Source organism: Chrysochloris asiatica, unplaced genomic scaffold (assembly GCF_000296735.1).
Source record: "Chrysochloris asiatica unplaced genomic scaffold, ChrAsi1.0 scaffold00249, whole genome shotgun sequence".
Classification (NCBI taxonomy): Eukaryota; Metazoa; Chordata; class Mammalia; order Afrosoricida; family Chrysochloridae; genus Chrysochloris; species Chrysochloris asiatica.
In genome coordinates this window covers 966,482-983,969 of record NW_006408767.1, presented here as the reverse complement: position 1 = coordinate 983,969, position 17,488 = coordinate 966,482, and the positions used below count along the sequence as shown (strand labels likewise).

At 40.8% G+C, this 17,488-nt stretch overlaps 1 protein-coding gene and 1 pseudogene across 1 annotated transcript in view; one reads left to right on the top strand and one right to left on the bottom strand.

Annotated features, from left to right (window-relative positions):
* The window catches only part of ACTR3B (ARP3 actin-related protein 3 homolog B (yeast)), a 237,677-nt gene that overhangs the window by 147,095 nt on the left and 73,094 nt on the right, over positions 1-17,488 (top strand). The gene's annotated exons all lie outside the window — the stretch shown is intronic.
* On the bottom strand, positions 2,841-3,576 carry LOC102825820 (annotated as a pseudogene).

Here is a 17,488-nt window from a genome sequence, read left to right as displayed (position 1 = left end):
CAAAACCACAAAAAAAAAAAAACCATAGCCAACTGACCAGTAGACTTTGCTGTGCAGATCAGTGTGCGTGTACAGTAGAAACTTCCAGCAGTGGGTGGGGGTGTCCTCTTGCTCAGACCCCTCCTCTAGTCCCCACCATGAAGGTGTGCTAATAGATATTGAGAAATTAATGGGAGACAAATTGTCCACTATTTTTATCTCTGAAGGTCAGTTAGGTATCTCCATGTGCACTTCATAGTTCTCAAGATAGCCACGTCATTGTGTGTAGTAGTTGGTGTTGGCTCTTGCCTTTTATGTTGGGGTTTTACAAAGTGTTTACAGGATTTGTCTGTATGGCCAGACCTGCTTTTTCTTGCTGGGTAGGCAGGAATAAAGGGTCCCACCCAGGTCAACTTTAGGGTTAGGTCCCAGATCAGATGTTATAAGCAGCTGCCAAACGATCAGTCCGTGGAACCAATGGGGCTCCTTCTCCTCTCTGTGCCGTCAGAAAACTGTGGACTCAACTCTGGACCAATTTGGGGGTGCACTCCCAGCCACCTGAAGGTGCCTGAGCTGGGCAGAGAGGGTGCAACGGGGGAGAGGAGGAAAGAAATGTGTAGAATCTCCCACACTTCTTTTTTCTAATGCTGCTGTGTGGCTTTTAGCATCGTATCACTGTATCAGTCTGGCTGTTGCCCCAAACTCTGATCTCAGCCTGGGTGGAGTGGCTGCAGGGAGAGTTCTGCATCCCAATCAATTCTGAAATCGCAGTATTTTCCTTTCTACAGTGATTTTTCCACTGGTGGTTGTGGGAAACTGACACCCTACACTTTATATTAGATCCAGAGCTCTGGTGCTGCTCCGTGAAAGCACCTTCTCTGTTTTTTCCATGCCTCTCCCATGGAGCCTGTCCTACCTGACTCTGCTTATCCCACTTCCAAACCAGAAGTCTCTATTATGTTTTAATTCAGACTTTATGGAGTCTCCTTGTGCATATAATCCCTGATAACTATTCTGTGTCTTAAAATTTTAGTACTCATCTCTCAGTGTCCTTAACTAAAAATTGTGGGATATATCAATAATGATGGTAAAATGGTCAGATACTAGTGGCTGTGGTGTTGATGTTAAGTGCCATTGCGTCAGTTCCAATTCATTATGGTCCTGTGTACATTAAAAGAACCACTGCTCACACCTCCATTATCCTCACGTCATTCCTGTGTCTCAGACCCCATTGTTGTTGCAGGCTCTATGTTGGAGGTCTTCCTTTTTTTTTTTTTTTCTTTTGCTGACCCTCTATTTTACCAAGCATGATGTCCTTTTTCAGGGACTGATCATTCCTGATAACATGTCCAAAGTATGTGAGATGAAATTTTGCTGTTCTTGCTTCTAAGAAACAGTCTGGCTGTACTTCTTCCAACATAGATTTGTTTGTTTTTCTGGCAGTCCATGGTACTGTAAGTATTTGCTATAATTCAAATGCATCAATTCTTGTATGATCTTTCTTATTTATTGTTCGTATTTCTCATGTATATGTGGTGATTGAAATACTAGTAACATCTATGTTTGCTAACACTTTAAGGAAGCCTTTTGCAGTAAATTTGCCCAGTTCAATTTGTCATTTGATTTCTTGACTGCTGTTTCCATGAGCATTGATTGTGGATCCAAGTAAAATAAATGCTTTGACAACTTCTCTGTTTTGTCTTTTTATCATATTGCTGTTAATTGGTCTAATTATGAGGATTTTTGTTTTCTTTGCACTGAGTTGTAATCCATACTGAAGGCTGTAATCTTTGATCTTCACCAGTAAATTCTTCCAGTCCTTTTCCTTTTCAGCAAGCAAGTTTGTGTCATCTGCATACTGTAGGTTAGTAACAAACCCTCTTCCATTCCTCATGCTACATTCTTCGTCACGTAGTCCATTTTCTCTGATTATTTGCTCAGCACACAGATTGAACGAGTATGGTGAAATGATACAACCTTGACACACCCTTCCTGATCTTAAGCTGTGAATTATTCCCTTGTTCTGTTCAAATAGATGTACAGGTTCCACATGAACACAATTAATGCTCTGGGATTCTAATTCTTCACCATGTTACCCATGATTTATTATGATCCACACAATCAAATGACTTTGCATAGTCAATAAAATACAAGTAAATATTTTTCAGGTAGTTTCTGTCATCAGCCAACAGTAGTATCCCTCATTTCACATCCTTTTCTGGATGGGGCTTGACTTTTTGGCAGTTCCCTGTCAGTTTCTGACTTCAACCAGTTTTAAATGATCTTTAACAGAATTTTACTTGTGCATGAAATTAATGATATTTTTTAGTATATTGCTTAGTATAAACCAGATGATGGGTTACCTTTCTTTGGAATGGGCACAAATAAGGATTTTTTCTAGTTGATGGGCCAGGTAGTTGATGGGTCCTTTAAATTTATTGATATAGATGAATGAGTGCCTCCAACACTGCATTGGTTTGTTGAACCATTTCAGTTGGTATTCTGTCAATTCCAGGAACCTTGTTTTTGTTTGCTAGTGCTTTCAGTGCAGCTTGGGCTTCTTCCTTTAATACCATCAGTTCTTGATCATATGCTATCTCCTGAAATGGTTGGACATCTGTCAATTCTTTTTGGTACATGACTCTGTATTCCTTTCATCATATCATCTTCTTTGTTATTCCATAAAACAGGACAACTCTAATTAAAAAAAAACAAACCACATCATATATAGTTCTCTTGATAACTGCAGACATGTGAGGCTATTCGGTATTATTTAGAAACACATGGACACATGGTGTTGGTTATTTTCCTGTTTGGTTTGTAGACTTCACCAGTAAGAAATTTCTTATATGAAACTGCTGTCAAACCAGTAAGACTGCATTTATGCATCCATAATTTTCAGGATTGTTGGTAACATGAGGATATTTCTCCCAGATAACCTTGCCTCCTTGTGTAACTAGGCCCTACTTGCTTACATTCACTTCGATGACAGTCCCTTTGGTGATCACACCCAAATGGGGATAAGTAAGTATTGGTAAGCAAAAGGCGGCTTTAAGTTCAGGATGTGTTACATGAGCCTTCTTGAAATGTTAAGTCCATTGGTCTGATGAATCTTTCGTATTTAGTTGGTTTTCGTGTAAAGCCATCTCGAACAAAACAGACTTTAGTAAACATCCTTTTCCATGTGTTCTTCTTTCTGTTGTTCGAATAGCTTTTAATACTTCTGTTTCTCTCTAGGCATGGACTTTGGGCAAAGGGACTTCCCACTTTCCTGTGTCATCTTTTCCTTTTTGTTTAATCATATTGGAAAGTACTTTAACTTGGGACTGCCCCTCTCTGTCCAGCAGATCCACAGGTACTGCACCTTGTGGAGTCTTCTCATGCTTATGTTTGAACTTTCTCTTTTCGTGCATCTTGATAGTCTTTTTCATTTGTATTTTTTTCAGCATGGTGTTGTTTATGGTCTAGCTTAGCTTTCAGACCAATCATCTTTTTGGTATTCTTTGAATATTCATGAGCCTCTTGACTTTCCTTTTCTCTTTTTTTCATGCTAATCCAACGCTTATGGTGTAACTCAGTATATTCGTTTTGTGGCATGGTGATGGCAGCAAAGCCACTGGGTCGTGAAGAACTACTCAGTTTTTGAGTCCCTGAGACTCACAAGCCGAATGCACTCAGCCTGTGACAAGAAGAGCCTTTCATCTTCTTTTGATGCTTCCTGCATCATTCAGTATTTGCCCATAGAATCTTTCAATATTGCAATTTGAGGCTTGTATTTTTTCTTCTGTTCTTACAACTTGAAAAAGTTGAGCATATTCTTCCTTCAGATACTTCAGCTTTCTGTAAGTCCTACTCAGACAGCAAGAGAAAATGTTTAAACTAATTGTATGAAACTATCACTCCCAAACCATGGAAAATATAAAATGTGTTACTATTGTTTGTCAACATAGCCTCAGTATAGCTTGTTCACTGTTGTGAATAGGGTTGCTATAAATCAGAACTGATTTGACAACTCCTAACAATAACAGAAGGAGCTCTGGTAGCTTAGTGGTTATGAATCGGGCTGCTAACCTCAGAGACAGCAGTTTGAAACTACCAGCTGTTCCTCAGGGGAAAGATGAGGCTTTCTGCTCCCATAAAGATTTATAGCCTTGGAAACCCTGTATGGGGTCACTATGAGTTGGAGCCAACTCCATGGCACATAACAACAACAACAATAACAGAGTCCTGGTGTGGTGTTGTGGGCTAATGTGCTGGACTGCAAAGTAATTTGAACCACGAGGTCTGTGGTTCAAGCTCACTGATTGTTACTTGGAAACCCAACACAGGGTCACTGTGGGTTGGAATCAACTCGATGGCACTTAACAACAACAATAACAGATATGTGAATTGGAACCTTAGTAGCAAAACTTCTTGACTTTTGTGTGTGTGTGTGTGGTGATTTTTTCCTCAGCATTTTGATATTAAAAATTTTAAACATAAAAAGAATGTTGAAAAATGTGTGCAATGAATCCAATTTCTACAATTAACTAAATATAATTTTTCAAGTGATAGGTAACTTCAGGTTTGATTAAAAAAAATTTTTTTTTTAGTTTTTGGTAGCTTGTTGCTCTCCAGGTGCCTCATTATTATTGTACAGAAACAGCCTTGAGCTTCTTCTGTTTCCAGACAGATTTTACTTGAATAATTCATGTTATTATTCACAGACTTTTCAAAAAAAAAATCATTTAACTATTTTTTGAGTGTTTATGTACATCAAGTACTAGATTAATCACTTTTCTAACACTGACTTTGTGAGGTAGGCTCTGTTTCACAGATGAAACAGATTAAGACTCAAGGAAGAAAAAATACCTTGTCCAAAGTTGTTGTTGTTGGTTTTGTGCCAAGGCGTTGGTTCCAACTCATAGCCATCCTGTATAGGGTTCCCGAGGCTGTAAAATCTTTATGGGAGCAGAAAGCCTCATCATTCTCCCATGAAGCAGCTGGTAAATTCAAACTGCTGACTTTGGGGTTAGCAGCCCAGCTCGTAATGCACTACTATTCTGTGTTTAATTCTGGGACTCTGATATGACAGCACAGTGTTCAAGGCAGAAATACTTTCACTAATTAGTTCAAAAGCTGACTTCTGGGATTACTTTTGGTTTTTGGGTTTTGGTTTAAGGTAGAACCATTATTTCAGGGCAATAGTTATGGGCATTAATCCAGCATCAGTTACTCTAGAAGTTCTAGATTTCTTTGAGACTTTGTTGTTCTGTTACTTCATTCTGCCACCCCTACCAATTTATTGGGACTCTTTTACAGAATCTTAGATCAGAACTTTCCGTGATGGCAGCCAAAGCACCATCCAGTTCTGGTTTTATGGAATAACACTCTGTTTTTGCAGATCAGAAATTTAAGTTTCGTAAGCAAGGTAAGTACTGGGTAAGCTTATGTAGCTATAAAGCGCCACCCATTTCCATAACATCTCAAACCTGTGCTTCTCCCCCATTGTTACGGTTATTAGATGCCATCAGTTTGGTTCTGACTTAATAATACGGTGTATAAATGATACGGTGTACAGCTGGTCCTGTTCTGTTCTCACAGTTATTGCTCTTTGAGCTCAGTGTTGTAGCCTCTGTGTCAGTCCATCTCATTCAAGCTCTTCCTCTTCTTCACTGACCTTCTACTTTATCAAGTATGATGTCCTTTTCTTCCTGATAATATGTCCAAAGTATGGGAGACAAACTCTCCCCATCCTCACTTCTAAGGAACGTTCTGGCTGTACTTTTCCCAAGACAGATTTATTCATTTTTCTGATAGTCCATGGTATACTCAGGAGTCTGGTGTGGTGCTGTAGGATAATCCCTGGACTGCTAATCACAAGGTTGGCAGTTCAAGCCCACCAGCTGGCCCATGGAAACCCTGTACAGTGTCTGTATGAGTCAGAACTGACTTGGTGCTTAACAACAGCAGCAGCAATGATATAATCAGTATTTACCAGCACCATAATTCAAAGGTATCAATTCTTCTTAGGTTGTCCAGCTCTCACATGCATATAATTTTGTGAATGGCTTGAGTTAGGTACAGCTTACTCGTCAATGTGACAAATCTTGCTTTTTAACACTTTAATTTTGATTTCTGAACTGCTTCCTTGGATACTGATTGTGGATCAAAGTTAAATGAAATCTTGGACAACTTCCATTTTTTGTTGCATTAATCATGATGTGTGAGGTCCAGGTGTGAGGACTTTTATTTTCTTTATGTTGAGGTGTAATTCATACTGATGGTTGTAGTCTTTGCTCTTCATCATCAAGTGTTTCAAGTCCTCTTTGCTCTCATCTCATAAGATTGTGTCATCTACATACAACCAAACCAAGCCAATGTCATGGTGTTGATTCCATCTCATCGCGACCCCATGGGACAAAGTAGACCTACTCCAAAATATTTCTGAGTCTATATATCTTTATAGAACCAGAGTACCTCAGCTTTCACTGTGGAATGTCTGGTGGATTTGAACTACTGACTTTTCTATTAGCATCTAGTGCTTAACCCATCACACCACCAGGTTTCCTTAATCTACATGTTGCCTGTTATTAATGAGTCTTCATCCAGTCCTAGTGCTGTTTTCTTCTTCATGTAGTTCAGTTCCTCAGTTTATTTGCTCATCACAGATTGAATAAACATGATGAAAGGATACAACCCTTCTTAATTTTAAAACATGGTTTTGTTTGAAAGAATGCCTCTTGGTCTGTATACAGGTTTTACATGAACATAGTTAAGTATTCTGAAATTGTACTTCTTACCATTTTTATTAATAATTTATAATGATCACACAGTTGAATACCTTTGCCTAGTCAATATGAGCACTGTTGTTGCTGTGTGACTTTGAGTTGGTTCCAACTCATAGCCGCTCTGTATACAGCAGCTGGTGGATTTGAACTGCCTACCTTGTAGTTATTTATCTAGTGTTTATCCTACAGTGCCACACCAGTGTTCATGGGCACCATATTATCATGAGAATTATGCAAAATTTAAAAGGAGGATGATTCTCCACTTTTCTATTAAAATTGTAATTTCTTCTCTGTGGTTTTTATAAAGGTTTAGTTTAGAGTCCCTGGGTGGTACAAATGGTTAAGCTCTCAGCTCCTATAACCAATAAGTTGGTAGTTAGAACCCCTCAGCAGTGACTTGGAAGATAGGTCTGGTGATTTTCTCTGAAGGTCACACCATTGTAAACCCTGTGAAACACAGTTCTGTTCTGCATACATGTTGTTACCATACTATTGTTGTTGTTAAGTGCTGTTGAGTAGGTTCCAACTCATAGCGACTCTGTGAAAGGTTTCCAAGGAGCGATTGGTGGATTTGAACCATCAACCTTGTGTTTAGCAGCCCAGTGCTTATCCAGTAGCACCACACCAGGGATCATCATAGGTAGAGTCAACTCAATAGCAACTGGTTTTAACTTGTTATCACATTTGTACTGCATAAACCTTGAACAAAGCAACCATATTAGGGCAGTTTGTATGAATCTTCTGCTGTTCTATTTTAGTTGTGTTGGAAATGGAGAACTCAAATAGGGTTGAAAGGTAGGAGGCATGACCGTGTTCTCCTCCCCTTCTATTGGACGGCAAAACTCTATACTCTGCGGGGAGAAACCAGCACAAATGAGACTGTACCCCCTTCTGACTTTTCCTGTCTCTTAGGTAGACTGGAATATAGTGTTGAAAAATCAACCCTGATATCTCTGTGGCTTAACAGTAAAGGATTATTTCTTTGCTCATGGTACTCATTGAAATATGAGATGTCTTGGATGCTGCTACAGTCTTATAGCTACAGTATCTGGAGCAAATGACCTCTCTGGTCCCCACTACAGAGAAGGAAGCAGTGGGCATACTCCAATTCTCATCCCATGGGCCACTACTTTGAGGCTGGGGGATGGGAGAGTGTGTGAAGGAACACCTGATGGGTGTCCCCATCTCTACTGCAGCCACCATTATAGGGCCTTCCCCCCAAAAAAAAGTGGATTGGTGAGTAAATTGGAGTTTAATGTAACATTGAGGTCTGAAAATACTTTCTCCCTCCCCTTGTTGATTTTAAGCCAGATGTTGGCCAAGGTTTCCTGACGGTAAGTATTTTTGGCTTTGCAGGCTCTATCTTCTGGGTTCCGTTTTCTTTCTTCTGCCAATGCTAATGCTGGGAGTGGCTGTGCTCCTGTGAAACCTTACTTACAAAAACAGCTAGCCAGCCTGTTAATAGATACATAAGCAGTTATTTCTGAAAGCCTAATTTTAATGTTTTCCATATGTGACTGTGATAATTACCTGTTGATTTCTATTCAAACAGTGTATGAGGGGGGTTTCAAATAGTTCATGGAAAATGGAATTAAAAGTTAATGAAAATTTTCCATGAAGTTTTTGAAGACCCTCTCATATGTAAAGATGTGTCTACTATTAAAATTTATCAGCAGTTCACTGGAATTAAAACAAAACAAAAAAATCAGTATTATCAGTGGACTTTTTTCACTGCAGGGACCTGTGTCTCCTGCCCACAGTCCACAGCAGAACAAAGTGTGCAGGCAGGGTTTCTGCCCACCCAGGTCCTGGAGACAGCTGAACCTGTTCCCCAGGCCCACCCACACTGCTCAGTCTTCTGAGTGAGGGCTCTTTTGGAGCTAGTGTCTTGGCAATGGTGAAGCTTTGATGTTTGGGTTCTCCCTTGCTTAGTGTATTCCCTATTCTTCTTCTTCTTCACCCCTCCCTTCCTAACTTTCACTTTTAAAGTGAGCTGACCATAAAAGAGAATCCTGCAACTTCTGTGTTAACTAAATCCACAGATAAATGGGATTGTAGGTTCTTATTTTTTTCATAATTCCAAAGCATTCTTACGGTTAGAAGACAGAGATTATAGCTACTTCTACAGAACACACAAACAGCTTCCTCCAAGCAGCTGAGCCTTCAAATAGCACATTGTTCCTTTTCAGTCATATTATTACTTGTTCATTCCCTTTTCTGTTATTGGTGTTTCTTCCTACCTGCTGGGTCCAAGAAACTAATGTGGGTGCAGCCTGTGCTCAGAAGGCCAGTAAAAAAAAGTAGAGGACATTGTTCATGACAAAGAACATGTCACAGCTAATAAAGGGAAGTAATATAGGTGCTGAGCCCTGATGGGTCCCCAGCACAGATGTCGTTACCTCTAGAAAGTAGGTGCTGGGAAGGTCTGTCCCTCACCAGATTCCTGACATGCTGTTTTTATGTCCCCACAAGCTCGGGTTGCCATGTTTTTCAGAGTATAACTACACAGACCCAACCAGTAAGTTTTTGAGTCCAATCTTCTGTGCCTTAATAACAACTAGCATAAGGTGGATTCCCAGAATGCAAAGGTAAATTATATCCTCACATTCCCAATTCTCCATTATCCAGACACCTGCCACTTCGTAACACCTCTCTCTGACCCTAAACATCTGGGGGTGGTTCTTCACCAGTTAGGACTTTGTCCTTCCAGTTCCTCCCAACCGTCATCCCCTCTGCTGGTTCTCATTGCCCTCCATGGACTTTGTAGTTCACTGGAATGACTTGCAAGACTCATGGGAACCACCTGTACTTGCAGTCACCCATTTATTATAACCAGAAAGGATACAAACAAAGCAACACATCAGGCATGGACTAGGAGAGGTCCTAATCCAAGTCCTCCATTGTCCCCAAGGATGTGCTGTCTTCTCCTGTGCATGCATATCCTTACCACTTCAAGTCTCAAAAGAGAAAGCTCCAAGGTCCAGGGTCCCTTGGCCATTGGGACTTCAGTGTGTATGTATGCACAAATACAGTAATACACATGAATGCATCTTACTGTCCTATGTTCCTGAGTTGGTAGCTTCTAATTCATTTGTACATGTTTAAATGTTGCTTGCCTTGATTGCTTGATAAATTCCAGGACGTTTCCAGAAACTAAAGACAAAGGCCAAGCTCAGTTGTTTGTCCCACAAACGCCTTCTCATAGAGGTGCACAATTGGACTCACGGGTCAGGGTGTTTTCATTTCCCCAGACATGTAGTTTTGGTAGCTGATAGTGGAGTGCAGTAAAGTGGAGCAAAGAAGGCTTACTTTAGGCTCTGTTGAAGATAACAGAGCTTTCCTGGTCATGGAACCATACTCAGGCTAAGAGGTGAGAAGGGAAAATGGAGAGAGTAGACAAATGAGAGCCTTTGTCATGTAAGAAAATTTATTATTTCTAAAAGGAACAAAAAAGAAATTAAGGCCAAATTAGTTATGATATGCCTAATTCTAATGCAATCTGACATGTAGATGTGAAGTAGACTGCTAACATAACTTCCGTTCAGCCTCTAAATAGTGACAGGAAGGACCTGGCTAGAAGCACTAATGTGTGAGGCCTTGCATGACTCAGTAGGTCTATGACTTCCCCCAAAGACCGCAATAACTTTCAGAAACTAGGTGCTGATTGAACTAAACAAGTCTTCAGCCTTTACTATGCACTGGATTAACCAGAGGAACCCAGGTGTCCGGGCCCCACCTCCAGAAAATCAATGGAATCAGTCTGGAGGAGGGCCTGGAAATCTGGATTTTCAGAGGACTGAGATGATTCGAATAATGCAGCTAAATCAAGAACCACTCTTAACAACTAGTTCACTCCTGGATTAACAGGTAATTTGTATGCTTTACTTGAGGACAAACCCCATTTTGAGTTTCTTTGTAATATATGTGGATGTCTTTCTGATTCTCAAGTCTATCTCATATCCTAGTACTTGCCAGGTACAAGACACTGATGTTTTTAAAATAGGGGATTTAAGTATGCATGTGATATGGTCCTTGTTTTCAAGTGTTTATTAAGCGGGAAAAAATGCTTAAGTAACGCCAAAGTAACTCTAATGGGATCCACTACAAGCAAATGTCATTAAAGAGAATCATGAATTATGGTAATTGAGAAAAGGACAGATTGTATTTAATTAGAAGGGATCAGGGGGTGCTTGGAGGTGGCATTTGAGCTGAATCCAAGGCTTAGCATGCAGAGAGAGGATGGAGGCAGCATTACAGGTAGCAGGAACACATGAATAAGCAGGAAGGCAAGGAAAATGTTTAAGGAATAGTACGTTTGGATAGTGTATATAGAAGATTGCTGTTGTTTGTAAGAGCCATTGAGTCCATTAGACTCATAGTAACCTTGTATAATTTGAACACCAACCTTGTAGTTCAAATCGACCTTATAGCTGAGTGCCAGGACTCCAATATATATGTACTTCATTCAGAAACTTTGTGGAAAAATTTCATTATCTTTTAATTCGATTTTCCACAAGCCTTTTTTTTTTTTCTTTTTAGTTATTTTACATTTATTTTTTAAAATGTTTTATTGTGGATTGTGTGATCGTTTACATGGGAGAACATTAGCATTATATCGTTTATTGCCATGATTACAATCTCCTCCATGCATTATCAAACAACCAAAGGGTATACCCTGCAAGCCTTCCCCCCGGTCGTCAGCACATAGCCCCTCTCCTTCTCTGGGTCTAGAGTCCCCAACCGCTCCGTCTCTCCACATCATCGTCTCTGCCTCCATCTCTGGCATCACTGCATCTCTGGGTAGGGTCCTACTCTCTGCTCTGCTCCCTTGATGGTCCCAGGGACCTCCGCTCCTAGACTGTAAAGTAAGCCACTCCCCTCCTTTTGCTACAAAATGTCTGCCTTCACATTTCCAATCCTCACAGTCAGTCCTGATAGCAGTTATTCACCATTGTACCACAAGAGTCTTATCCCTATCTCCTTTCATCAGCCCAGCCCCAGACAGATTGGATACTACTCAGTGGAGATTCTACCTTCCTCCATGTCCTCTGGATCTAGGCTCCCTCTTGAAAGCTTGTAAGCCAGTTCTTGCCTTTGTAGCCACCCCCCCCCCCATTTTTGGTAGTCAGTGTCCACGTTGCCCATCCCTGTCTACCCTATGTATCGAGGAGGTGGGAATAGTCCTCATTGTAGAGATTTGTTCCCTCTTTTGAGCTACTACATCTATAGGTGTAGGTCAAGGTCATCAAATTATATCAGATTACTCTTTTTTCTCTTCTTTCTTCTTCTAGTTGAGTTCTGATCATCCAGTCATTGAAGCCAGGTCAAGTGGGTATTACCTGCCAGTATGCGTGTTGTGTATATGTCCTCTCTTATCAGCTGAATGCTTCACTCTCCACTCTGGTCCTCTGTGGCTATGTCACTGACTCTGGGCCCAAGAGTCCCCAGGTCTTGCCACACTGCTGGCCAAGCAGGCTCCACCCGGGGTCATAGGAGTCTATTGAACATGGTAGGACTTAGCTCACAGCTTTATTACTGTTTTTCCCTCACTTCCCCTTATCAGTGACCAACGCGGTCACCAGTCAGTGTGCACATCTGCTCGTGTATTCCTTTTGAGTCTTAGTCTTGGAAGGGGGATTGTCTGAGGAGATCCGACCACTTGCCTTGATGTCTCCTGGGCAAACAACTTGCTTGTTCTTATAGTAGTCAGTCGGACTGCCATTACTGTTTTGTATTTTTCCTGTCGGTATTTCTTTCAAGAAGTATTTTCTGTTCTTCTAGCCACTCCAGGCTGGTCTGCTTGTCCTTTCAAGTAGAAATTTCCCACCTCAGAAGATTCTGGACTCTGTTCAGGATTCCATCTGTGGTCTTACGCAACGCAGAGGCTCCACAGGAAGCCTCCTTCACTGAGCACATTGTAGCCCTATTCCAATACCTAAAATAGGGCTACAACATGCTCAGTTATAGGCAGAAGACAGACTTAAAAGCTTTCTATGATGATATTTCTGGCTATTCCTTTCTCTCCCCTCAAGTATCTTTTACAATGGTATGGAAGGGAAACCACCATTCAAAAGACAGCCAAGCATCTTAACATTATTTCCCCCCTTTTACTCATTCAAACCATGTCTCAATCACTGTATCCCAGAGCCCTGTTATTCCACGATTGTGCATACATCATTATTTACCTCTGTCCCACTTAGGCTGTGCAAACCTGCCTAATTGTTTTCCCATCCACCTTGTTCTTCCATCCTCCCCACTCTTGTGTATTGCCCCCCTCCCCAGCACCCAAACTATCCTCTGTCTGTTCTCTACCCTGTGTTCTACTTAGCCTACTCCCCACCTCTCAGTCACCAGCAAATATATTTTTTTTCCCCTTTTAGCATGGGTTATTTTTCTTAGTCTTTAACAATAGTGGTCCTATGCAGTATTTCTCCTTTTGTGGCTGAATAATTTCATTCAACATAATGTCCTCAAGGTTCATCCATTTTATGCGGTGGGTTGGAACTTCCTTTCCACAAACTTTTAATGTCCCTCCTATGTGGGGTTTCAGATAGTTAATAGACAAATGGAATTAAAAGATAATGGAATTTTTCCATAGCCTTTTTGAAGTTCCCTCTTGTATACACACACACACACATACACACACACACACACACACACACACAGAGAAGAAGGTAAGTCAAAAAGTATTGCTGCTAAGATTCTAGCTCATATATGCACAAGTTACTCCAAACAAAATGTATTTAAATATGTTTCTGAGATCAGTGGATGGTTGAAGACAGTTTCTTAGAAATACACTTACCTTAATCTCATTGGAGTGCCTTTTTTAAGGTTAGTTTTTATGCCATAGATAAAACAATTTTGAGGTCATGGCTAATGTAAAATTTTAAACAAAACTTAATGATGTCTTCCCAAATCACTGAAGCAACAAGTTTACAAGAACGCTGTCCCACACAAAACAATGGTTTTAAGATGGATCAAGCAGTCTAAGGTAGGTCAGGAAGATCTCAGTGATGATCCAAAATAGGAAAGACGGTCAAGTTCGATGAATGAAGAACTTGTGGCTGAAGTCCAGAAACTGATGGAAAAAGACAATAGAATTATATTTCATGCAGTAACTACTGAAGCTGGCATCTTATATGGTTTGGCATTTTCAACTTCAAGCTAACTTATTGACCTCAGCGGACTTTCAGCTCTGTGGATGCCACAAACATTGTGTGAATATCAACAAGCTCAAATAATTTCCATCAGTTTAATTAAGATAGAAGCTAATGAAGATGATTTTATGGAATGAATTGTAGCTGGGCCTTAAGTTTACCACTACAATCCAGAGAGCAAGGTCCCATCAGAACAGCCACATCCAAGGGAATCTGGTGGACTAATTTCAGCTGGTGGATTTGAACTGCTCATGGCTCAAAGTCCAATGCTGATCCTTCAGTGGCACACCTGGAGTCATATATATATACTTATATAAATATATGTATATCTTTTTATTTAGCCTTTTACATATATATATGTGTTCACACACACTATGGCAAGTCAAAAAGTTGCGAATCATAGAAAACAAAAATATTAAATGTGAAACTATTGTTTCTTGTCACATCCTTCATCTAGATGTATACACTTCTGAAGGTGCTGTTTCCATCTTTCTAACCCCTCCCCAAAGAATTCTGTACACTTAAATTTACAGCACATTAACACAACAGTTTGGGCATCCTCTAGGGACTCAAATCATGCTCCTTTTAAGTGTTCTTTGAGCTTGAGGAACAGAAAGAAGTCTAAAGGGGCAAGACCAGGGTTATGACATTTCACAGTGAAATTCACAGTGAAAGACAGCCCTTTTTTCCTTTTGCGGATTGGGCGGTTGCTTTTTTTTGCCGGAAAAAAATTCCTCAGTGCAACTCTTATTGGCTTTTTTTCTCACCAGTACAGCTTTCTATTTTCTTAAAACTTCTTCCTAATTAGCCTTTGTGATCTTCCTGTGTCCTTTGAGATAATTAAGAAAACCTCTTTGGAGTCCCCAAACCCAGTTTCCATACCTTTTGAGCTGACTTTTCTGCCTTGAATTTAATTGTCCAATCTCCTTGGAAGCCACTGTTTTGATGGAGCTGTGTTTTTAAGGCATCCTGATGAGATTAATGGAGTCCTGGTGTGGCACTCTGGGTTAGTGCGCTGGGCTGCAAGGTTAGTTTGCACTGTAAGGTTGGCAGTTCAAGCTCACCAGCTGCTCCTTGGAATCCTTATATAGGGTTGCTGTGGGTTGGAACCGACTTCGACGGCACTTAACAACAAAATAACAACAACAATGAGACTAATGGAGTCCTGGTGTGGTACTGCAGGATAATGCACTGGATTGCAAGGTTAGTTTGAACTGCAAAGTCAGCTGTTCAAACTCACCAGCTGTTCCTCAGAAACCCTATATAGGGTTGCTAGGACTTGGAACCGATTTGATGGCTCTTAACAACAGCAGTGATGAGGCTAAGCAGTCCTGGGGTGGCACTGGATTGCTAGCTGCAAGGTCAATGGTTCAATCCCCCAGCAACTCCTTGGAAACCCAGTACAAAGTCACTATGAGTCGTAAATGACTGAACAACAACAAGGAGACTAAGACACTGATACTAAGGGATTGCTAAGAGAACTTGTTTGCTGCCATCCACTGGTTGTACAGACATGTTAACGTTTTGTTTGAACTAGAACTATGCATGTATGAACTGGAACCCTGTTAACAATACTTTGGTACTTTCTTGTATAGATTTACGTATATTTATGTTAATGTGTTTTAACCAGGAAAGTAGTTTAGAAAGTAAATGACATTTATTAATATATTTTTATTTGCATTAGTGAATAAGTTCCAATACATTTTAGTATTTTAGAATATCAGAGAAAAATATTTAAGATACATTGGGCTTTCCATTCTTTTTTTTTTTTTAAACTTTTTATTGTGATTTGGATATAGGTTTATCCCTCTTTTGAGCTATTGCATCCATAGGTGTAGGTCAAGTTCATCAAATTGTAACAGATTACTCTTTTTTTGTCTCTTGTTTCTTCTTCTAGTTGAGCTCTAATCATCCATTCATTGAAGCCAGGTAAAGTGGGTCTTATCTGCAAGTGTGAGTGTTCTTGTGCATATGCCCTCTCTTCTTATCAGCTGGACGCTTCACTCTCCACTCTAGTCTTCTGTGGTTATGTCACTGACTCTGGGCCCAAGGGTCCCCAGGTCTTGCCACACTGCTGGCCAACCAGGTCTTCGCCCGGGTTCACAGGAGTCTACTGAACATTGTAGGGCTTGGCTTGTGGCTTCATTGCTGTTTTTCCCTCACTTCCCCTTATCGGTGATGAGCGTGGTCACCAATCAGAGCCTGTATTCCCATTGAATCTTAGTCTTGGAAGGGGGTTTGCCCTGAGGGGACCTGACCACTTGCCTTGATGTCTTCTGGGCAAGCAACTTGCCTATATTGTTTTGTATTTTTCCTGTCGGTCTTTCTTTCAAGAAGTATCTTCTGTATAGAAGACTCTAGCCGCTCCAGGCTGGTCTGCTCGTCCTTTCAAGTTCAAATTTCCCATCTCTGAAGATCTGGATGGATGTGGTTCAGGCTTCCACCTATAGTCTTATGTAATGCAGAGGCTCTGCAGGAAGCCTTCTTCACTGGGCACGTTGTAGCCCCATTTTATGTATTCCAATCAGTTATAGGTGGAAGACAGACTTACAAGCATTCTATGGTGATGTTTCTGGCTGTTCCTTTCTCTCCCCCTCCAGTGTCATTTTCCAGTTCTGCCAGCACCACCTGTTGAAGAGACTATCACCTCCCCATGCGATATACCTATAACTTTTAATTGATACTTCCTGCTGATGTAGCACAAAATGGCAAGATTTTGTTGTTATTGTTGTCACTGAGAAGGGAAGTGCAATCCTAGCAACGTAACATTAGCTTGACAAGTTGAGAAGAAGTTTAAGTAACTTATTATAAGAAGACCTGATGAAAGAAAAGATGGTAAGCTCCATCCATTGTGGTTACCATATTACAAACATATCTGCTGAGCACCTGTAGAGCACCAGACCTCACACTAGAAGGTTAACCTCAAGACAGATACTGGAATTGAAGTGTGTTTTGCGCCCTGCCATGTTATGTGCCATGTGTGGTGGTTTGAAGTGGATGGGCTTGTGCTCATGCACTGACTATATGGAAGAGGGGTTCTAGTCAGTGGGTATAATCTGGTTTGGGCTAAGGCTGCCAAGAATTGAGCCTGGAAGGAACACAGCATCCCTGGACATAACATCTGGAAATGGGAGCTATGGTGAAAGGCTTGGAGTGTATACAGGGGGCAGTTATATGTGTCCTGCACTGGGGTTGTATGTGTGATGGTGGGGCAGCTAGAGGACTGAAGGATGTGGAAGTTGGTGCATTACCTGGGGTTGAGGACAGATGTGGTTTGTTAACTTGAGCAGCACTGCAGGCTCAAGTTTTAAAATCCTTGAGATTTTACACTGAGGGCATTTGCATGCTGTCTGACTTATGTTTTAGGATAAGTGCCTGGGCTATACCAGGGAAAATGGATCAGAAATGGGAAGATTGGAGTCAAGGAGGAACATTGCAAGACTGTTAAGGGATACAGATGGGGCCGGACTGGACAATTACAAGGAAGTGCCAATAGGTAGGGAGGAAATTGGGTGCCTAGAGAGAGCGACAGATTTAGACTTAGCAGAGATTTAGAGTTAGAAAACCAAAAGGGAAGAACAC